Source organism: Pongo pygmaeus, chromosome 3 (genome assembly GCF_028885625.2).
Source record: "Pongo pygmaeus isolate AG05252 chromosome 3, NHGRI_mPonPyg2-v2.0_pri, whole genome shotgun sequence".
NCBI lineage: Eukaryota > Metazoa > Chordata > Mammalia > Primates > Hominidae > Pongo > Pongo pygmaeus.
Window position 1 is genome coordinate 66,142,047 of NC_072376.2, and position 24,162 is coordinate 66,166,208.

At 40.6% G+C, this 24,162-nt stretch overlaps 1 long non-coding RNA gene across 1 annotated transcript; it reads right to left on the reverse strand.

The window, feature by feature from the left end:
* Nucleotides 1-575: 575 nt before the first annotated feature.
* On the reverse strand, nt 576-23,700 carry LOC129034795 (uncharacterized). Its single transcript, XR_008502018.1, has 2 exons — nt 23,658-23,700; nt 576-1,156 (listed from the first exon to the last, which is right to left on the reverse strand). It is a non-coding gene; the product is annotated as an uncharacterized LOC129034795 (long non-coding RNA).
* Between the last annotated feature and the right edge of the window lie 462 nt (nt 23,701-24,162).

Below are 24,162 nucleotides of genomic sequence, written 5' to 3' on the forward strand. Positions count from 1 at the left end.
TGCTCCCTTTTTTGTTTTCAGGGCCACAGAGTTTAAGACTTAATTGTTCTCTGCTTCATATGTGTCCCTTTTGTGTCCTTAAATTAAGGGTAAATTTCTGGAGGGTCAGGACTACAGAGACTGGCAGGAAACAGCAGAGCAGATGGAATCCCAGCTCTACCATGTACTAGCTATAGGACTCTGGGCAAGTTGCTAAATCGCCCTGTCACCAGCTGCCTTGGATGTCAAATGGGGGTGATTACACTTGTACCTACCAACCCCATAGGTGGTGCTGAGAATTAAACATGCTAACGCTAGTAATGAGCTTAGAACATGCTGGGCCAACAGCAAGCCCTCGGCAACTGTTTGCTGCTGATCGTGATCGTGTTTCTGTTGTATCTCTTCCATTGCTTACAGTAGTGGTGGGCACACAAAGAGATATTCTGCCAGTATTTCACCACTGATTCTATACACTATCGTGAACAATCAGTTTTAGTTGAACCATGCCATTCTTCCAGCATGCACATTGCTTTTGAATGCTGTTGAATATCTCAGACCTTATCTGCCTAGCTTGAGTCAACACAAGTATACATTAACTTATTCCGTGAATATTTAATATTGTCAACCAGGAGCCAATATTGGAGCCGTGAAAAAGACAGCAAAATTTTTGCCTTCATGGGTGCTTCATTTTAGTGAAGGAGACACAGCCGAAGGAGCTAAGTGAAAGAGGCAGCCACTCTGGGGAATTCACTGCATGAAATGACTTTGTTTTGAAAGTTTCAGAGGCAAAATTATCCAGATTGTCTGTCGGCATCTCCCAAATGTACCTGGCTGTTTGCTTTGCTCACGAGTTCATTCATTTTAGCTATGAAGCTTTTATCCAAGTGCTTGGAATTTCCTTTCTTGAACATCCCCTTAATCAGGTCCATTCCCCTCCTCACCTCCTTGATCATTCTTCTCCAGCATAGTTGCTAATGATGTGTGCATGTGCCAGACTTGCACAAACGTTGGGCTGCCAACCACTCTGCGCCTGTTAATTCCATCCTCAGCTCAAGCCGGGATCCTTGAGTTACAACAGATGCTGCTTCCCTGGGGCTTCAGCCCCCATCGATCAGCTTTGTTGATGAGGAAGAAAAGTTTCCTCCTTGACTGCCATTTGAATATAATTTATTGTGTTCTGAAAGAAAAGTGGAAAGACGAAAAGGTATGGATGGGCAATAATACAAATGAATTGTGATGGATGATACTCAGATTTCAGTTTCAAAGGAATATGCTTTTAAGTCGATAAATGATTGCAATGGTGAGACGAAGTCTCCACAGCTGTGCCAAATGGGCTCCTTCAAAATGGCCAGAGTGTCTATTGGAGTCCATGAGGGAGTGAGATGAACAATTACAATAAAGAGAATAATAAAACGAGCACATGGTGTTTAAGAGAAACAACACCATAAACAGACTGTGGATTTTAATCCAGGCTCCAATCTTGAGCAAGTTACTTAATGGCTCTGCGCCTCATTTCCTCAGGTGTAAAATGGGAATTCTAGCACCCGCTTCTAGCAGAATTGTTGGGAGGATTAAATGAGTTAAAATACAGGAATTCAGTAGAACAGTGTCTGGCATGTAGTAAACACTAGATTGATGTTTGCTCTGTTTGTTGTGATTAATGGTGAATTTTGCACTCTACCAGGTCCTGAGCTAAACCTGTCTGTCCACGACTTCACTTCACTATCACCACCACTCTCCCTGTGACTGTCATTGTGCTCACCCTTTACAGGGGGAAATGGGTGGAGAGCTATGCACTTGTCTTCCAAATACAGAAGAATTTCTGACTTTGTTCTTATCCTCTCTTAGGTTTTTGTTGTTGTTTTGTTTTGTTTTTGGAGATGAAGTTTCACTCTTGTCGCTCAGGCTGGAGTGCAATGCTGTGATCTTGGCTCACTGCAACTCCCACCTCCCAGGTTCAAGCGATTCTCCTGCCTCAGCCTCCCAAGTAGCTGGGATTACAGGCGCACACCACCACGCTAGCTAATTTTTGTATTTTTTTAGTAGAGACGGGGTTTCACCATGTTTCCCAGGCTGGTCTCGAACTTCTGACCTCAGGTGATCTGCCCTCCTCAGCCTCCCAAAGTTCTGGGATTACAGGTGAGAGCCACCATGCCCAACCTCTCACTTAGGTTTTACATGAGTGTCTTCTGTTTATGTATTTGCAGTTCCAATTAGGTATAGGAAAAAATTTTAAACACTGGAAATAAATATTCCAAGCCGTTCATAGTGATTGTTTCAGGGTGATAGGATTATGAGAGGCTAGTTTTCTTCCTTCTATCTTTCTGTATTTTGATAATTTCTAAAACTAGTTGTGTGTGTATATGTATATGTGTTTATTTACAATAAAATGTAGAAAATGAATGTTTAAATGTAAGAGAAGGGCAGATTTAGTTCACCTCTTTCTTTTCCTGAAATAACTCAATCAACTTCCTCATCAGAGCACGTTAATAAGAAATCAGGAACTCAGTGTCACATACAGGACCAAATTAGCTCATGCTGGGCCTGGTCGTTGAAGAATTATTGCTATTTCTGGGGAATTTCTTGGTCTATGAGATACCAAAGCCCATACAACAATATAATTTTATATGATGAATTATGTAGTTATATACATGCTGTACTAAGAAATGCTACATCTGAGATAAAGGTGAGTATAATATCATAAATAATTTAAAATTAGAATGAAAATAAATAACAAAAGCAACAGCATATTTCCTATGTAAAGAGGAATTGCTTACATTTCAGGTGGTTTGTGAGTTTCTTTTGAATTGAGCACTTCTATTATCTGAGTCCTGGCCTGAATCTGAGGTTGATTATATGTTACCTTACAGCCGTAGAGACCATTTCTCCTTTAACAATACCACTCAACCTTTCATTTATCTTTCCCGGTTTCCTGCTCACTTGAAAATCTGTTGAGAAGACATTATAGGTTTGATAGATCAGATTAAAAGGAGAAAAAATAAAATAAATGTAGTCCTACTTCACACTAACCTTATTTAAGAAAGCAGCAAGAAAGCTCTAAGGTCGGCTGTCTGAGCTCAAGAATTCAGGGGCAAGGGCAGTTAGAAGTCCTCCTCATTCAATCTACAGCCTCAAAAAATCTTAGGCCTCTCATGGATATAAGTAGTGGTAATGGGAGGAAGGCATATTCTCTCTCTCTATGGCCCCCCACCTCAATTTCGCAACAATAGGAACCCAAGAGGAAAAAAATAATTGTCCAAAATGTGATAGAACCTTTTATTAATATGCATTTCCAAAATACTGCTGTACAGTAAATCACCCAACTACGTAGTCACTTAACAGAAAACAACAACTGTTGACAATGATGCAGAGAAAAGAGAGCACTTTACACTGTTGGTGAGAATGTAAATTAGTACAGCCTCTATGGAAAACAGTATGGAGGTTTCTCAAAGAACTAAAAATAACTACCATAAAATCCAGCAATTCCACTACTTAAAATCTACCCAAAAAAACTATTATATTAAAAAAAAAGACACCTGAATACACACGTTTATAGCAACACTATCTACAACAGCAAAGTCATGGAATCAACCTAAGTGTTCATCGGTGGATGATTGGATAAAGAAAATGTAGTATGTCTACAGAGTGGAACACTATTCAGCCATAAAAAAAAAATGAGATTATGGGTTTTTTTTTTTTTTTGCAGCAACATGGATGAAACTGGAGGCCATGATCTTCAGAGGAACAACTGAGACACAGAAAGACAAATACTGTATGTTCTCATTTGTAAGTGGAGCTAAATAATGTGTACACATGAACTTAGAGTGTGGAATGATAGACAGTGGAGACTCAGAAGGGTGGGAGGATGGCAGGGGATGGGTGATGAGAAATTAATGGGTATAATATACATTGTTTGATAGATACCCTAAAAGCCCTGACTTTACCACTACGCAATATATCCGTGTAACCAAAATTACAATTGTACCCTATAAATTTGTACAAATAAAATAAATAAATGCACATAACTTATTTAACCACTTTAGACTGTTTCTAGTATTTTACTATCATAAACAGTGCACCAAAGTCATTGTACTTTGTCATGTCACATATGTAAATGTATACATATTTGTAAATTCTAGATATGGCATTGCTGGGTCAAAGGGCATATGCATTAGATGTGTTTCATTAACGAAAAATGGAAAATGAATAAATAATTTTTAAAAACAATGTAGGCTGGGCGCAGTGGCTCACACCTGTAATAGCAGCACTGTAAGAGGCTGAGGTAGGCGGATCACTTGAGCCCAGGAGTTCGAGACCAGCCTGGGCAACACGGCAAAACCTTGCCTCTACAAAAAACACAAAAATTAGCCGGGCATGGTGGTGCACACCTGTAGTCCCAGCTACTTGGGAGGTTGAGGCAGGAGGATGGTTTGAGCCTGGGAGGCAGAGGTTTCAGTGAGCTGAGATTGTACTATTGCACTCCAGCATGGGTGACAGAGTGAGACTCTGTCTTAAAAAACAACAACAACAACAAAAAAACACCTACTTGCTTAAATAGCAATTAGGCATGATTTCTCAGCTAGACAGTTCTGCTTACCTGTACTGGGCTTAGCTAAATTTGACTGGGCTCCCCCGGGCATGTGTGGTCAGCAGGTTTGGGGTCTCGGCCTCAGTTCGGTTGACTCGTTCCTAATCCACATGATTCTCCAGCAGGCTAACGCAGTCTAGTGGACATGGCAGTTAGATAATGTTCCACCAGGGAGAGAGGATGTGGGCACAATCTCTTAAATTCTAAACTCAGAACTAATCCTCCATCACTTCTAATGCATTCCACTGGCCAGCCCAGATTCCAGATGGGGAATAGTCACAAAGTCATGCTGCAAAGGGTATGGATACAAGAAGGGGGGAAAATTGGGGCCATGTTTGCGATCAACCTACCACAAACTGGAAACATAATGGTACAGGAAATAAGCAACAATTATGAAATATGCTTCATTGTTGTAATTATCCTGAGACAGTGTAGATCATAGGATTTTCACCAAGATGAAAACCAAAAAGTACTCAAAATTTTAATTAAGGACCATCTGAGAAGACATGGGAGACACCCATCAGATCTTGTCCCTGACCCACCCCCTAAGAGGCATTTCCCGCTCTGGAAGAAGAGTGCTTTGATTCCTGATGATTCTATGGAAGATTATTCCAAGTCTGGGGCCCCTTCAGAATGAAATCATAGCAGCCCTGTGAGGAGTTTGTTAGGTACCCAAGGTGATCAATTATTTCTGCAGTCCTGAAGAAGCACAGAGCAGTGAGATCATTGAAGTTGTTTCAGATGTCTTAACAAGGTCTCCTGATCTCAGGCTTTGTTTGACATAGTCGAGTTTTGACAAAAGGTAGAAACATGAAATTATGCTGTAGCCTGAAAAAATTCTCTTTTAAATGAAAACCTAAATTTATATTCAAAATTGTATGCATACTGAGATTGAAACCATGTAAAGCTATGTACATAAAAAGACAAAGGTAAACCAGGAACACATAAAAGGGAAAATAATTATATTCAGGTGATGCAGTGGTCGTGTTTTTCTCATTTTTCAAAATTTTCTTTAATGCTGGGGTTATACTGTCTTACCATAAAAGGGCGAGGGGCTGTAAATAAATTGAAAGCAAAGATTAACAAGCATTCATCTTCAATAGTATACACATTGTAGAACAGTGAAAGCTCGGTATTGTCTTTTTATTTTATAATCTTTAGGCTGACAATGAAATATTCAAGTGCCAAGAAACACAAAAGCAGTTCAGAATTATACTTGAGGAAGAGTTATGTGACTCCACTATCATTACTTAATTCGTACAAAGTGCCTTAAATAAGTGGTTTTATCTTTATCTTGTGATTTTTTATTTAGTAGATTTCTATGAATCTGTCTAATGATGACAGGCCAGCAGGGCCCATGTGCTGAAGCATATCTAACAATGCAATCACAGTAATTTGAAAAAATAACAAAAGAATAATCATGGCTATAAATTCTCTGGCTGGTTTTGAATGCAAATGCAAAAATGTGGGTAAATGTTCAAAACTAATGTAACTAAAGCCAAAAAGAAAAACCTGGCTCACTAGGAAACATTTTAACTTAGAGTGTCAAATAATAAAGTTAACTCAACGTAAAAGCAAAGGAAACATGTTCTGTGTTTTGTTTTCCAGGGCTGAACACAAAGCTTTTAATATTAGTCAAAAGTTTGATAAAAGGATGCAGCACTATCTGAATCAGAAAAGTAGTTTTTGCTCCTACCACTATTGAATAGTTTGTAAGGAATGAGTTGATGATTCCAGCCTATTCTTAGATCCCTCCCCTGCCTCCTACTTCCCTACAGAGACCAGAAATAACCACAATAGGAACATTTTCTATCCATGCCATACTGGTTCCTTTCAAGTTATTTTTATATACATTTTCTCATTTAAGATTCTTCCAGACCAGTGGACTAAATAGCACAGACATTATCATCTCCATTTACAAGACCAAGACCCCCCAAAATAAGTAACTTTGAGATTACAAATATTTTAAGTACCCTGATCTGATCACTATACATTATATGTATTGAAGCATCACTATGTACTTCATGAGTATGTACAACTATTTGCCAATTTAAAAAATAAAAATTTTAAATTTTGAAAAGTTAAAAAAAATGTAAGTAGTTCAAAGACATACAACTGGTAAGTGGCAGGTTAGGTTCACCCTTATGAGCAGCAGAAAAGGAGGGCACTTAAAGATGCTGCCTGTCATTAAGAAAAGATGTATGATATTAGAGAGAAATTTAAAATATAAAAGCAAAAAAAAATGCCCGTAATTCCACTTACCAGAGAGAGCTACTTTTAACACCTTGACATAGCTCCTTCCAGCTATAATGGTCTAGCTTTGTATTTCACTGAGCAAACTGAATCAGTAAAAAGAGAACTTCCACATTCTCCCCAACCAGTCTACCAACCCCACATCTGTGTCTATATACCCTGCCTTCCCTCCTGGTACAAGGGATGAACAGACCGTGTTCCTACTGTTTATTCTGCACTTGATTTTATTTTCTTTTACCTACTCAGAGATTCATTTTGCAATTAGCTCCTAATCAGTGGTTCCCCCATGCCAAACGATTGCTATCAGTAAGCAAACATACTATAATCTCTCCCATCCAGAACAAAGAAACAAACAATGAACAAATCTTTGTGGCCCCCACATCCTTCTCTCATGGCAGCCCTGTTTCTCTGCTCTCCTTTTTAACACACAGTCTTCAAAGTTGTCTACACTCCCTGGCTCCTGTTGCACCTTGAACACACTCCACTCAGGCTTGCATTCCTGCCACTCCACTAAAACTGCTTTTGTCCAGGCCAGCGACCTCCCCATGTCCAAATCCAATGGTCAGTCCTCAGTGCTCTTCTTAATCCGGCAGGAGCACTTGACATCTCTCCCACTTTCTTTGAAACACATTCTTCTTTTGGTTCCCAGCCCACCATCCTCTCTTGGTTTTACTCCTGTCTCCAAGGCCACTTCTCACTTGTGCAAGTTCTTCCTCTCCCCAACCCTAAGATTGGCCCAGTGCTCAACCTTTTCACTTGTTTATCTCTATACCAACTTTCTTGGTGATCTTATCAGTCCCATGCCTTAAATTACCACCTGTACATTGATAATCCCCACATTGTATCTCCAGCCCTGATATAAATTTCTCCCCTGAACTCCAGAATTACATATCTCCACTTGGACATCTAATAGGCATCCCTGGTAGGCTCCAATATAGCCTTGCTGTTTGTTTATAAGTGTTATCAGTTCTGATTCATTGAAAATCCCTTCTGATTAACCAGCCTGTTGGACACCAGTTGATAGTTTTAAATATCGTCCTTTTGATGAAGGCATCTCAACTTTAAAATGGCCACACTGAAATCTTGATTCCAGCCCGCTGGTACTCCATCTTCTCACAGTCTTTCCCATTTCCATAAACATCCTTGTACTTACTGTTTCCTCTGCCTGGAAATCTCTTCCCCCAGATACCTGCTTGTCTTGCTCCTTCACTTCGTTCAAGTCTCTGTTTAAACAGCAGCCATGAAATCCTCCCTCAGCACCTACTTAAAAGAGGGGCTCCTCATTCCCCACCATTGTGCTTCATCCTTGGCCTTTTCTGTTTTGCTGTGTTGCTCTTTTCATTAAAGCACATATGAGATGATAAAATGTGGAGGGAGGTTATATATGATATGGCAGATTTGCTCATTCGGTTGTTCGTTTACAGTCTTTCCCCACTAAAAATTATGCCTCAGGCAGACAGGGGCATATTTTAGATTTTGGTTCGGTGTTTGATACTCAGGACCTAGAAATATGTTTTATGTACAATAGGCTTTTGTTTTCTCAGGGGAGACAGAAATTGAACAAATGACTGGGCAAATGTATCATATTATATGTTATATAATTGAATGATTTCAGCTAAGAAGAAAAAAGAAGCAGGAAAGGGACTAGAGAATGAGAGAGACATGGATGTCTATGTACATGCACACATACAACACATGATTTAGAAAAATAGTACCAAAAAGACCATTTGGTTACCTGCTTTTTAAAAAACAGTATATATATATATTTTCTGGCCAGGTATGGTGGCTCACACCTATAATGCCAGCACTTTGGGAGCCTGAGGCAGGCGGATCACTTTAGGTCAGGAGTTGGAGACCAGCCTGGACAACATGGTAAAACCCTGTCTCTACAAAAAATACAAAAATTAGCCAGGCATGGTGGCGCACGCCTGTAATCCCAACTACTCGGGAGCATCGCTTGAACCTAAGAGGTGGAGGTTGCAGTGAGCCGAGATCGTGCCACTGCACTCCAGCCTGGGCAACAAACAGAGTGAGACACTCTCAAACAAAAAAACAGTATTTTTAATGACTACATAAGGTTCCATTGTATAGATTATTGTTTATTTAACCAATCCAGCATTGTCAAATATTTAAATGGGCTCCTTTTTTCACCTCTATAAATATGTTAGGTTTTTTTTAATTTATGGTAATTTTATTTTATAAAATTTTTTTATTTTTCCATAAGTTATTGGGGTACAGGTCATATTTGGTTACATGAGTAAGTTCTTTAGCAGTGATTTCTGAAATTTTGGTGCAACCATCACCCGAGCAGTATATACTGCACCATATTTATATTCTTTTATCCATTGCTCCCCTCCCACTGTTCCCCCCAAGTCACCAAAGTCCATTGTATCATTCTTATGCCTTTGCATCCTCATAGCTTAGCTCTCACATATCAGTGATAACATACGATATTTAGTTTTCCATTCCTGAGTTACTTCACTTAGAATAACAGTCTCCAATCTTACCCAGGTCACTGCAAATGCTGTTAATTCATTCCTTTTTATGGCTGCATAGTACTCCATTGTGTATATATACCACAGTTTATCCACTCATTGACTGATGGGCATTTGGTTTGGTTCCACGTTTTTGCGATTGTGAATTGTGCTACATACACATGCATATGCAAGTATCTTTTTCGTATAATGACTTCTTTTCCCCTGGGTAGATACCCATTAGTGGGATTGCTAGATCAAATGGTAGTTCTACTTTTAGTTCCGTAAGGAATCTCCACACCATTTTCCATAGTGGTTGTAGTAGTTTACATGCCCATCAGCAGTGTAGAAGTGTTCCATGTTCACCATATCCATGCCAAGATTGACTGTTTTTTTATTTTTTATTATGGCCATTCTTTCAGGAATAAGGTGGTATTGCCTTGTGGTTTTGATTTGCATTTCCCTGATCATTAGTGATGTTGAGCATTTTTTCATATGTTTGTTGGTCATTTGTATATTTTGTTTCGAGAATTGTCTATGCATGTTCTTAGCCCACTTTTTGATGGGATTGTTTGTTTTTATCTTGTGGATTTGTTTGAGTTTCTTGTAGATTCTGGATATTAGTCCTTTACTAGATGTATAGATTATGAAGATTTTCTCCCACTCTGTGGGTTGTATGTTTACTCTGCTGACTGTTCCTTTTGTCATGCAAAAGCTCTTTAGTTTAATTAGGTCCCAGCTATTTATCTTTGTTTTTATTGCATTTGCTTTTGGGTTCTTAGTCATGAAATCCTTGCCTAAGCCAATGTCTAGAAGGAATTTTCCAATGTTATCTTCTAGAATTTTTATAGTTTCAGGTCTTCAGTTTAAGTCCTTAATCCATCTTGAGTTGATTTTTATATAAAGTGAGAGATGAGAATCCAGTTTTATTCTCTTACATGTGGCTAGCCAATTATCCCAGCACCATTTGTTGAAAAGAATGCCCTTTCCCCACTTTATGTTTTTGTTTGCTTTGTCAAAGATCAGTTGGCTGTAAGTATTTGGGTTTATTTTTGGGTTCTCTATACTGTTCCATTGTTCTATGTGCCTGTTTTTGTACCAGTACCACACTGTTTTGGTGACTGTGGCTTTATAGTGAAGTTTGAAATCGGGTAGTGTGATGCGCCAGATTTGTTCTTTTTGCTTAGTCTTGCTTTGGCTATGCAGGCTCTTTTCCAGTTCCATATGAGCTTTAGAATTGTTTTTTCTAATTCTGTGAAGAATGATTGGAGATATCCTGATGGGGATTGCATTGAATTTGTAGATTGCTTTTGGCATGATGGTCATTTTCACAATATTGATTCAGCTCATCATGAGCATGGGATGTGTTTCCACTTGTTTGTGTCTTCTATGATTTCTTTCGCATTGTTTTGTAGTTTTCCTTATAGAGGTCTTTCACCTCCTTGGTTAGGTGTACTCCTAAGTATTTCATTTTTTTCAGCTATTGTAAAAGGAGTTGAGTTCTTGATTTGATTCTCCGCTTGGTAGCTGTTGGTGTATAGAAGAGCTACTGATTTGCGTACATTAATCTTGTATCTGGAAAATTTGCTGAATTCTTTTATCAATTCTAAGAGCTTTCTGGAGGAGTCCTTAGGGTTTTCAAAACAGACGATCATATCATCAGCAAACAGTGACAATTTGACTTCCTCTTTATCGATTTGGATGACCTTTATTTCTTTCTCTTGTCTGATTGCTCTGGCTAGAACTTCCAGTACTATGGTGAAGAGGAGTGGTGAGAGTGGGCATTCTTGTCTTGTTCCAGTTATCAAAGGGAATGTTTTCAACTTTTCCTCATTCAGTATTATGTTGGATGTGGGTTTGTCATAGATGGCTTTTATTACATTAAGGCATGTCTCTTGTTGCCAATTTTGCTGAGAGTTTTAATCATAAAGCAATACTGGATTTTGTCAACTGCTTTTTCTGCATCTATTGAGAGGATCATGTGATTTTTGTTTTTAATTCTGTTTATGTGGTGTATCACATTTATTGACTTGCATATGTTAAACCATCCCTGCATCCCTGGTATGAAACCCACTTGATCATAGTGGATTATCTTTTTGATATGTTGTTGGGTTCAGTTAGCTAGTATTTTGTTAAGGATTTTAGCATCTATGTTCATCAAGAATTTCAGTCTGTAGCTTTCTTTCTTGGACGTGTCTTTTTCTGATTTTGGTATTAGGGTGATGTTGGCTTCACAGAATGAATTAGGAAGGGTTCCTTCTTTCTCTATCTTGTGGAATAGTGTCAAAAGGATTGGTACCAATTCTTCTTTGAATGTCTGGTAGGATTCTGCTGTGAATCCATCTGGTCCCAGACATTTTTTTGGTTGGTAATTTCTTAATTACCATTCCAATCTTGCTGCTTGTTATTGGTCTGTTCAGGATATTCAGTGCTTCCTGATTTAGGCTAGGAGGGTTGTATTTTTACAAGAATCTATCTATCTCTTCTAGGTTTGCTAGTTTATATGTGTAAAGGTGTTCATTGTAGCCTTGCATTATCTTTTATATTTCAGTGGTGTCACTTGTAATATCGCCTGTTTAATTTCTTAGTGAGGTTATTTGGATTTTCCCTCTTCTTTTCTTGGTTAATCTTGCTAATGGTCTATCTATTTAATTTATCTTTTCAAAGAACCAGTTTTTGTCTCATTTATTATTTGTGTGTTTTTGTTTGTTTCAATTTCATTTAGTTCTGCTCTGACCTTGGTTATTTCCTTTCTTCTGCTGGGTTTGGGTTTGGTTTGTTTTTGTTTCTCTAATTCCTTGTGGTGTGACCTTAGATTGTCAGTTTGTGCTCTTTCAGACTTTTTGATGTAGGCATTTAGCACTGTGAACTTTCCTCCTAGCACTGCCTTTGCTGTATCCCAGAGGTTTTTGATAGGTTGTGTCATTATTATCATTCAGTTCAAAGAATTTTTTAATTTCTACCTTGATTTTGTTTTTGACCCAATGCTCATTCAGGAGCAGGTTATTTAATTTCCATCTATTTGCATGGTTTTGAAGGTTTCTTTTGGAATTGATTTCCAGTTTTATTTCACTGTGGTCTGAGAGAGTGCTTGGTATATTTTCAATTCTCTTAAATTTATTGAGGCTCATTTTATGGCCTATCATATGGTCTATCTTGGAGAAAGTTCCATGCACTATTGAATGTGTACTCTGCGGTTGTTAGATAAAATGTTCTGTATGTATTTGTTAGGTCCATTTGTTCCAAGAAACATTCCAATGTTTCTTTGTTAACTTTCTGTCTTGCTGACCTGTCTAGTGCTGTCAGTGTAGTATTGAAGTCCCCCACTATTATGTTGCTCTCTATCTCATTTCTTAGGTCTATTAGTAATTGTTTTATAAATTTGGGATCTCCAGTGTTAGGTGCATATATGTTTAGGATTGTGACATTTTCCTATTGGACAAGGCCTTTTATCATTATATAATGTCCCTCTTTGTCTCTTTTTACCATTGTTGCTTTAAAGTTTGTTATGTGTATACTTTTGTTTTTTTGTTTTTTGCTTTTGCTTTATAACTTGTATTTTTGTTTTATAGGTCCTGTGTGATTTATGCTTTAAAGAGGTTCTTTTTTGATGTGTTTCCAGGATTTGTTTCAAGATTTAGGGCTCCTTTTTGCAGTTCTTGTAGTGGTGGTAATGGCAAATTCTCTCATCAATTGTTTGTCTGAAAACAACTGTATCTTTCCTTCATATATGATGCTTAGTTTCACTGGATACAAGATTCTTGGCTGATAATTGTTTTGTTTGAGGAGGCTGAAGATAGGCCCTGAATCCCTTCTAGCTTGTAGGGTTTCTGCTGAGAACTCTGCTGTTAATTTGATAGATGTACCTTTATAGGTTACCTGATGCTTCTGTCTCACAGCTCTTAAGATTCTTTCCTTCATCTTAACTTTGGATAACCTTACGATGATGTACCTAGGTGAAGATCTTTTTGCAGTCAATTTCCCAGGTGTTCTTTGTGCTTCTTTTATTTGGTTGTCTAGGTCTCTCACAAGGCCAGGGAAGTTTTCCTCAATTAGTCCCACAAATATATTTTCTAGGCTTTCAGAATTCTTTTCTTTTTCAGGAACATTGATTATTCTTAGGTTTGGTTGTTTAACATAATCCCAGACTTCTTGGAGCCTTTGTTCATATTTTCTTATCATTTTTTCTTTGTCTTTGTTGGATTGGGTTAATTCAAAGACTTTGTCTTTGAGCTCTGAATTTCTGTCTTCTACTTGTTCAATTCTATTGCTGAGACTTTCCACAGCATTTCGCATTTCTAAAAGTATGTCTGAAGTTTTCTGAATTTATGATTGTTTTTTCTTTAAGCTATCTATTTCCTGGAATATATCTCCCATCACTTCTTCTATCATTCTCAGAATTCCTTGCATCATGCTTTGTCTTTCTCTGATCCCTCCCTGATTACCATAATAACTAACCTCCTGAATTCTTTTTCAGGTAAATCAGAGATTTCTTCTTGGTTTGGATCCATTGCTGGTGAACTAGTGTGATTATTTGGGGGTGTTGTAGAGCCTTGTTTTGTTGTATTACCAGGGTTGGTTTTCTGATTCCTTCTCATTTGGGTAGGCTGTGTCAGAGGGAAGGTCTAAGGCTGAAGGCTGTTGTTCAGATTCTTTTGTCCCATGGGGTGTTCCTTTGATGTAGTACTCTCCCCCTTTTCCTATGGATGTGGTTTCCTGTGAGCCGAACTTCAGTGACTGTTGTCTCTCTTCTGAATCTAGCCACCCAGTGAGTCTACCTGGCTCTGGGCTGGTACCAGGGGTTGTCTGCACAGAACCCAGTGATATGAACTATCTATGGGTCTCTCAGCCATGGATACCAACACCTGTTCCAGTGGAGGTGGTGGAGGGTGCAATGAACTCTGAGAGGGTCCTTAGCTTTGGTGGTTTAATGCTCTATTTTTGTGCTGGGTGGCCTCCTGCCAGGAGGTGGTGCTTTCCAGAAAGCATCAACTGCAGTAGTGTGGAGAGGAACCGGCGGTGAGCTGGGCCCTAGATTCCCAAGATTACATGCCCTTTGTCTTACACTACTAGGGTGTATAGGGAAGCACCATCAGCTTGGGGCAGGGCTAGGTGTGTCTGAGCTCAGACTCTCCTTGGGTGGATCTTGTTGCACCTGCTGTCAGGGATGGAGGTGAGATTCTCAGGTCACTGGAGTTGTCTACCTAAGGGGATTATGGCTGCCTCTGATGAGTCATGCAGGTTGTCAGGGAAGCAGGGTAAAGCCAGCAGTCACAGGCCTCACCCAGCTCCCGTGTAAACTGAATGGCCAGTATTACTTCCACTGTGACCCCCACCCAGTATCCCTGAGTATGTTTCCAGGCAGAGGGCGAGAAGGGCTTGAAAACTTGCCTGAGGCTGTCTGTCTCCCAGCTGTGGGGGAAAAAAAGGGCTTCAGTTCTTCCCCTGCCTGTGAAGTCTGTACTCCAGATTTGCACCCTCCCCCGAGTTCTGGCCAGGAGGCTTCCCACCCCATTCCAATTATTACAAAGTTCAGCTAGAGAATTCTTTCTCCCTGTGGAGTTTTACCACCTGCCCCTCTGGCCACCCTCCCTGTGGATCCTTGTGGTGCCAGGCAGGAATTGGCTGCTTGGGGACCCAGAGAGCTCCCAGGGCCTTTCTGCTGCTTCCTCTACCCCTGTATTTTGCTCAGCTCTCTAACTTGATTCAGCTCCAGGTAAAGTCGGAAACTTCTCGCACAAACAAAACTTCAGCTTCTCCAGTGGGGGTGTACTTTTGGGAGAAGAGGGTCTACCTTTCCCACTTCTGCAGTTGGGGCACTCACAGTATTTGGAGTGTCTCCCTGATCCTGCAGGAGTAGTCCACCTCTTTCAGAGGGTCTATGGGTCCTCTCGGGATTGCTGGTTTGTTCTTGCAGTCTATCTGGAGCTAAAATTCACAATGCAAGCCTCCACATGCTGCTCTCTCTAGAGGTGCAATCTAGTCCTGCCTCCCATCCGCCAGGATCCTCTAGTTCCAATTTCTATTTAGGTTTATTTTAGAGTCCTCGGATTCAATATGTAGCCACAGCCCCACAAGGTTACCAAGCACTTGAAATGTGGCCAGTCCAAATTAAGATACATTATAAATGTAAGATGCACGCCAGATTTCCAAGACTTGATGCCAAAAAAGGAATATAAAATATCTCATTAATAATTCATTATGACTATTATATGATAAAGTGATTTTTTGATATGTTGGGTTAAATAACATGTTATTAATTACATATAATACAAAATTTGTTTCACCTGCTTCTTTTTACTTTTTAAATGTGCCTACTAAAAAAATTTAAATTATATAGGTGCTTTTATTATATTTCTATTGGACTAGTGTTGGTCTAGACTCTTAAGGGAGGACACAGAATTTCCATTAATTATTTGCTACTTTGAGCTAACAAGCCATTCTTTTAGAAATCAACACAATTCAAAGCTCTAGCCTTTCAGATTATAGTCTTGATTTGTTTGATTTGATGCTTCCTTCTATTTACCTGAGGGAAATAAGATTTTTATATTGGTATATACTAAAAGTAGTTTTTGTGTTTCATGTGCCCATTCTGATGCTGTTTGATCTCTTGGCACCTCCAATCTACAGTCCTGTGGTCCTCTCCAGACAAGCTGGGTGTTCCCTGTATTGATAATTCAGGAAGAGGTAGGTGGGCGGACAGGAGGATGAACCTTGGAATATGGGCTTTGTGGGCAGATGAGGAGACTTGCTTATTTCTCACTCCCAAAGACACTCTCCTATCAGAGGCTTAACCATGCCCCTTGCCCATGACCAGGGTCAGAGAAAGAGGCATCTCCTTATGGAGTCACAGCTGAATATGAATAACCTGCAATTCACAGGCCAGCCTGTCTAGTTCTTATTACTCTCTCTGTTTGTATTTTTCATTTTCCCGAAACCTATAATATGGTCCAGTCAAATGCTAGAGCTGTATCTTAGCTCTACTGTGGGGTAGCAAGGGAAGGATAAAGTAGCCAAGCTTGAATAAGAGTATATGCTTGTTCTTTGCACTTTAAAAATATATCTTCAGCATTTCCTTGTTATTATATTATACATTTTTTCCCAAGAGTGATTTGTAATGGCTGCATAATATTCCATTATATAAAAAACCACAGTTTTTAAAATCCCCTACTGGATTTCCTGCCTTCCTTTTTTCTTTTTTCTTTTGTAGGTATAACTACAATGGCCATCCTTATCTGGAGTTCAACAACCTTGAACTGGGCTCAAGCAATACATTCATTTTAGCCTTCCGAGTAGCTGGGACTATGGACACATGCCACCGCACCCAGGCTAATTTTTATTTTTTGTAGAGATGGGGTTTTGCTACGTTTCCCAGGCTGGTCTCAAACGCCTGGCCTCAAGCAATCCCCCCACCTAGGCCTCCCAAAGTGCTGGGATTACATGAATGAGCCACTGCACCTGGTTTCATGCATGATCTTGATTATCTATTTTCCTTGAAGAATTGTGGAATTCTAGGATCAAAAGATTTTTGAGTCTCTTACTAAGTTTTGGAAAATTGACATTCTGAAATATACCAATTTATTCTGCCACTGATATCCCTATTTTCTTATAATTTTAGGATTTGGAAGAATTGGGCCCATATCAAACCCATATCAGCAAATGGAGGAAGTATATGTGGTCCCTATTAGGCCACTGTTTGCCCAGTACTTGGTGTACCTGAGAGCCCCCAAAAACAGCTTGTTGATATATCTTGATTTGAACCTGCATTTTTGGTGCAGAAGGAATTATGTGGGCTTGGGAACCACTGAGAACTGAAAAAGGAATCCTAACACATCCATTTGTGAACTGTGTCACTGTGGATGCACTATTGAACCACTTGCACCCTTGATCTTCTCATCTTTCACATGGGGATGGCCCTACCTACCTCACAGGACTATGGTAAGGTTGAGATGAAATCACGCATGTAAAGCACCTGGGAGGAAGCTTGTCCTTAACCAGTATTAATATTCCACCCAGAACCCCACCCGAACCCCCTTCTCCATTCCACCAGTTCCTCCGTCTCATCCCCGCCCCCACCTCATGAACGACAGCAGTGGCTTCTCTAACATCTTAGGATTCTGAGTTTGAATAAATTACTAATATTTTTATTTGATTTGATGTTCAAAGTCTCTGACCAAAAGTGAACAATTTAATTATTTTAGTTTATTCTATTTTGTTTGAGACAATGTCTCCCTCTGTTGCCCGGGCTGAAGCTCAGTGGCGCAATTATGGTTCACTGCAGCCTCGAGCAATCCTCAGGCTCAAGCAATCCTCCCACCTCAACCTCCCAATTAGCGGAGACTACAGGCATGCACCACCATGCTTGGCTAATTTTTAAAAAAAATTTTTAGAGATGGGGTCCCACTATGTTGCATTACGTTGTCTCACTAGGCTGGTTTCGAACTCCTAGACTCTAATGATTCTCCTACCTCTGCCTTCCGAAGTGCAGAAATTATAGACGTGAGCCACCACACTCAGCCTGAAGGTGAACAGTTTACAAGTCAAGAAGAGAAATTGTCCTTTCTGTGATATTGCCGGACTCCCCCTGGCTGAAGGTTACTATACCAGCCTTGTGAGTGATAACCAGGCTGATTGGTCCAACAGCCTCTCAAATGAAACTTCTCTCCGGTTTGAAAAGAGCTTTTTTGGGAGGAATACCCACATGAATATATGGTTTTCTGTACTGAACAATTATCAACAACAGTGAAATTAAGTCAAGAAATTTTTAGCTATTTACAAAGTCATAACTGAAATTTGTGTTACCATTCCTATTTGCAATCATTTAATGCATGAGTTCGTGATGAAGTTATGACCAAATACGACTTGAATTCATGATTTGTTTGGACGGGAGGGGGCAGATTTTGCTCAACATTTATTACAGTATTCATTCAGTGAGATTTTATTTAACACTTGCTGCATGCCAGGTGATGAAACAAGTATTGCAGATTAGGGCTGAATAAGGAAGACATGGTTTTAGATTCAGAAGCTTCCAGTCTACAGTAAAGACAGACAAGAAACAAAAGACAATAAACAAAAATGCTACATAAATTACTGTATAGTGTGAAATTATGATAAGAGCCACAAAGGAGGAGAGGAATGTGTTGATTGTATTTGTGTCTGGGGTACCTAACCTAGAGAAATGGGTGAAATTTAAACTAGGCTCTCAGAAATGACTAGTTAAAAAAAGAGTGGCAGATTGTATTTTCCAAAACTAGTCACAACCGTATGTCTGCCCCACATGCCCTTCTAGAACCTGCCCTTCCTCCATCAAGGGCCAGAGTCCATGTCCCCTCCTTCTGTCCCTGGACAGATCTTTGTGACTGCTTTAACCGAGAAAGCATATTTGAAATGATGTTGTATAACTTTGGAGGTAGGTCATAAAAGGTGATGCAGCTTCTAATCAGCCTCCTCTCTTAGAAGCTCACCCTTGGAACCCAGCCACACGGATAGGCCCATGTGGAGATGAACTGAGACCCCAGGCCTAAGCCGTGGCTGAGTTGACAGCAGCAGATTTTTAGCCACATGAGGGAACTGCCTTGAGGGGATGCTGTGACCCCTAGTCAATCCACCCTAGGTGATGCTGCATGGAGCAGACGAGCCTTCCCTCCAATCCCTGCAAATTGCAGCTGCTTGAACAAAATAAATGATTACAGTTGTTTTCCAACACTAAGTTTGGGGTGGTCATTTACATAGCAATAGATAACCAGAAGACAGAGTATACAATGAGAGTGACAGACTGGAGGCAGGAAGAGCTTCATCTGTCCAAGGACATGAAAAGAAGCCAGTGTGACTGGAGCACAATGAGCAAGGGAGGGTGTGGAGTGAAAGGAGACAGAAGGGGCTGGAGGAGGCAGGCCAAGGCATCTTTGGAGGCAGGGCTACCAGTCAGCTAATATACAATGGGCTGGATATACACAGTACAAAAATATCAGTTCCTGTCACCCCCACAGCACAGGGCAGCTCCTCTAGACTTGTGCTGCTTTTGTCACACCCATCACCAGCCCCACCATGTCCCACCTGAGGTGCCAGGATCAGTAGGCAGGAGTCCCTCCTCTGAGTTGCTACTTTCTGGCCCCACCTCTTCCCTTTTAATTGCTTCAGTCCTAGGAATGGTAGCTGCTTCCTGAAGTTATTCGTATCCAGGCATCTGTGTAACAAATTTCCTGATTACCCCTGTGTTTGAAATACCTAGGGTGATTTTTGTTTTCTAAACTGAATGCTGACAACAAATAGGATGACACTTCCCCACTCCCTGCTGCTGTGGCCCTTCTCAGAAGCCCCTTGGACTCCCTGGGATTAAAGAGGTGACACCAGCACCACAGGCACCCATCTCCAAATCTTGCTCCAGCACTGAGATTAACATCAGTTCTAACTGGTTTGTGCTTCTGCTGTATAGGGGAGTAAATATTTTGAATAACATCCCCCTGCAGAATATGGAAATAATTTTAGACTTGATTCTAAATCCAATGAGAGGCTACTAGAAGATTGTAGACAGTGGCCTGACATAATCAAATGTACATTTTAAAGGATTACTTTGACTACTGTATGCTGAATATACTGGAAAGAGGGCAAAAAACAATATGAATACTAAGAGGCTAGTTAGGAAGTTATTATACCTCCTAACTGAGAAATAATTGTGGCCTAGACTAGGCTGATGAATGTGGGCATAAGAATACAGGTTCTGGCTGGGCATGCTGGCTAACGCCTGTAATCCCAGCACTTTGGGAGGCCGAGGCGGGTGGATCACGAGGTCAGGAGATCGAGACCATCCTGGCTAACATGGTGAGATACCGTCTCTACTAAAAATACAAAAAATTAGCCGGGCATGGTGGCGGGCGCCTGTAGTCCCGGCTACTCAGGAAGCTGAAGCAGGAGAATGGCGTGAACCCAGGAGGCGGAGCTTGCAGTGAGCCGAGATCGCGCCACTGTACTCCGGCCTGGGCAGCAGAGCGAGACTCTCTCTCAGAAAAAAAAAAAAAAACAAGAATACAGGTTCTGCTAATCCAGTTTAGGTCATCAATAACCTTGCTTTCTTCTCTCTGTCTCTCTCCCCTACATGAAATATAAAGATTGATCTATAAAAGGCTATAAACTGGCAAAGCGTCAGAAAAAAATATTTAAAGAGAGAGATTGGGTGACTATCACTGCAAAGGGCCAAGACCAATTAAAACAGAAACAGGTCTGACAGCCTCCCTAATTTTTATCGACTATTAGCTGGCTTCACACACCAGAAGGCATTTCAAGGAAGGTGTAAGTACTTCCTTCCCCACTCTTCCCCCTAGGAACCTTGTCCAGCATGTCAGTCACCAGGTCTTGCTCTACAAGGTGACAGCCATCGCTGCCCAGGCCAATGTTAGTAATTCTCCATACTTGCAATATCCTCAGAGCCCGATTCTCTCCTTCTTTCAGGAATAACTACTGTCAGAATTGCCTAGATGATTCTCCAGGCTCCATTGTTTACCCACCTCCTGTCCCGTCCTTTTAGGGTTCCTGCACAGCTCTGGCATTTACTTCTAATCCAGAAGCTTCCAGAAACGTCTTTGTGAACTACTAGGACTTTCTTGAGAACTTGGGACCTGAGTTCTTTATGGAGGGCCTTCAAGGGTAGATATTGAAATGTGCTGAAAAGAACAAGAGGCTTGAATGGCTATGTGATGCTGGGAGAGTAACAGACCTCTCTTAGCTTCTGTTTTCTCACCTGAAAATAGAGAAAGCCATCCCTACCTGCCTGGGCTTTTAGGCATTTCAACTACCTTTACCAAAGCTGTACCTAGCTCACATTAGTTGCCCAATAAATAAATCATCTCATTAAAATAAAAAGAATACAGGTTCTGGACAGATTTATGAGGTAAAGCAGACAGTATGTGGGAACTCATTGAATGTGGGGATGAGAAGGAGGCCGCCATCAAGAAGAACCCTAAGGTTTCCGGTGTGAGAAACTTGGGGCATGGAGTTCGTTTGCTGATAGGAAACTCAAAGAAGCAGGCGGAGGAATGGGTCATAAATTCCATCTGGGCCATATTTGGGTAAATTACTATGAGTCATCCAAAGGCAAATATTGAATATATGCTTTGACATATAGATTTGAAGTATGGAAGACAGAGATCTTTGCAAGAAATAAAAATTTCCAAGTTATCAGACTGTAGAGATGGTATGTAGAGCCTTGGAAATGGGTAAAATAATCTAGGAAGTGATTGTGGAGAAAGAGAGGAGAGTCCACATCCAGGATTATGCCATGAAGAAGACCCAGGAAAAATGAAGGAAGGAAGGAAGGGAGAGAGGGAGGAAAGAAGGAAGGAAGGAAGGAAAGAAGGAAGGAAGGAAGGAAAGAAGGAAGGAAGGAAGGGACAGGAAGTGTGGTGTGGAAGGAAGGTAGGATTTGTTTTTTCTTTTTTCTTTTTTGTAGAGACAGGGTCTTGCTATGTTGCCCAGGCTGGTATTGAACTCCTGACCCCAACTGATCCTTCTGCCTCTGTCTCCCACACTGTCAAGACAACAGGCATAAGCAGCAGTGCCTGGAGAGTAGGATTTTCAATTGGAAATTTCAGGCAGGCATTGGGATTGCTGCACTATCCTTGGCCCATATTTTCAGTCTCATTCCTGCCTTAATCCTTAGTATTCTAAAGGTTGAAATGGTAGGGAAGATGGTGACATGGAGAGAACTCTGGTTCAGACAGCCCTGACCTGGGAACAAGGCTCAGCTGCTCTCTTACCGTGTGACCAAAGTAAGACTTCTTTTTTCCCCACTTTCAGCCTCTATTTCCTTTTTTCTTTCTCTTTAAAAAATAAAATTGTTGTAGAGATGGGAGTCTCACCATTTTGCCCAGGCTGGTCTCAAACTCCTGGCTTTAGGTAATCCTCCTTCCTGGGCCTCCCAAAGTGTTGGGATTACAGACATGAGCCACTGTGCCCAGCCCATTTTCTTTTCTCTTTATCAGCATTAAAAGAGTGTTGTAAAAATAAAATAACTTGATGTGTATAGATATATTGATATACATTCAGATATATATCTGAAATATATATAGCTATATATCTAATATACATAAAACATACATAAATTGCTATCTCTAGATATACCTACATCCACAAATATCTATATATATCTATATATATATATCTATACATATCTATAGATAGATGGCAATTATATACAAGATTTGCATAAAGTTCTCAGCCCATGGCAGATACTATACAAAAGTTGGCTCGTCACACACACATACGCAAACACACTCCTGACCACCCTCCTTCTTTCACACTTAAGAAAATAAGAACCAGCTGATTTAAAAAATAATCCTCCACCAGCGCTCACGCCTGAAGAATTGGTACTTTCAGAGCCTGAGAAGCCTTCTCAGCCAACCAGAAGACAGAACCCACACTGTGCGGCTCTTCAGCGCATGGCTTGCATCATGCAGATGCCCACAAACCCTTCACTCAGACATCGCTGAGGCTGAGGCCAGGCAGCCGCACAGGCAGCAAAGAGCCAGGTCTTGCATGCCCTGAGACCCTAGAGAGAATTTCTGTAGGTTTTGTTGTTGTTTTGTCCTCTGGGAAGGCTGCTCTTGACTTTCTGGCAATAAATAGAGAAATATAGATAGATGATAGATGATAGATAGATAGATAGATAGATAGATAGATAGATATAGGCAGATATCAATTTAGAACATATATGGTCCCCAGGTTTCCCCACTGGATATCCAAATTGGCCTCACCGCATCTGTAATTTAGAAATGATGTTACTCCTAAGGCATTGGGCATAGCAGCTAGGAGGCCAGATATCTCCACTCCAAATACTCTGTCCTGGCAGTCCCCCTATTTCAAATGTCCTTTAAGGCTGTGTATCAGGCTCTGTGTCCTGGTTTGGGGCTTTGAAAATATGGTCACCATTTAGAGATACAGACAAAAGTAAGACATTCTCTTTTTTCCTCCAACTTAAAAAGAAATTATTTGTTACAAAAAAAAAAACAAAACATTATAACAAGCAACATGACCAGACATTTTATGGAAAGAAAAATTTACCCCTGAACCCTGACATACAAGAAATCAAAATGTTTTCTTTTTTTGTCATGCCTTTCTCCATTCCTAATTTGTGAAATATTTATGATTGTAGCATTAAACAAAAACAAAACAAACCAACAAAAAAAAACAGGCAGTGCCAAAGCTGTGTGAGCTCCCAGACCTGCACTCTCCCACCGTCTTTTCCGACTCCTCTACCCAGATACATAGAAGCAAACCGTGGGAGGCCTTCTCATGCTACCCAGCCCACCTGCAGATGGCCCAAATGAAACCCCCCAAACCCTCAATCAATCAAATTTTCCAAACATTACCTACTGCGTGTTCAGCTCTCTTCTAGACACAGAGCAGGGTGAGGAGGAGGGATGTAGGAAAGAAATAGAAGACCTGGTCCTTACTCTCCGGGGCGTTGCCATGGCAACGGGAATGGGGGGCTACAGAGGGGGTGGAAAAAGGGCACAATTACCAAGAGAGGCCAGGGCCTAACTGGAGTTCTTGCCCCATTTCATGTGTGCAGGATGCAGCTGCCTTCTTTGTCCTTTGTGAATGAAGCCACTGATTGTAGCTTCTGAGGCAGTTTCCCAAAAGTGTCATGAGAAAGAGGCAAGATGTTAATGTGCTAAGCAGAAAAAAAACAATTCCATGGCCAGATGAGTTGGGGATGTGAGGGTTAAAGAAAAACAAACAGGTTTCTTTCTGCAGATCTCAAAGCATTTACTCTACTCACAGGCAGTGTGAATCTCAACGAGGGCGCAGAAGCCTGCTGAATTTCCCAAGCTTGCATGGACACAGGGAGGAACACCTTGAGGATCCAGCATC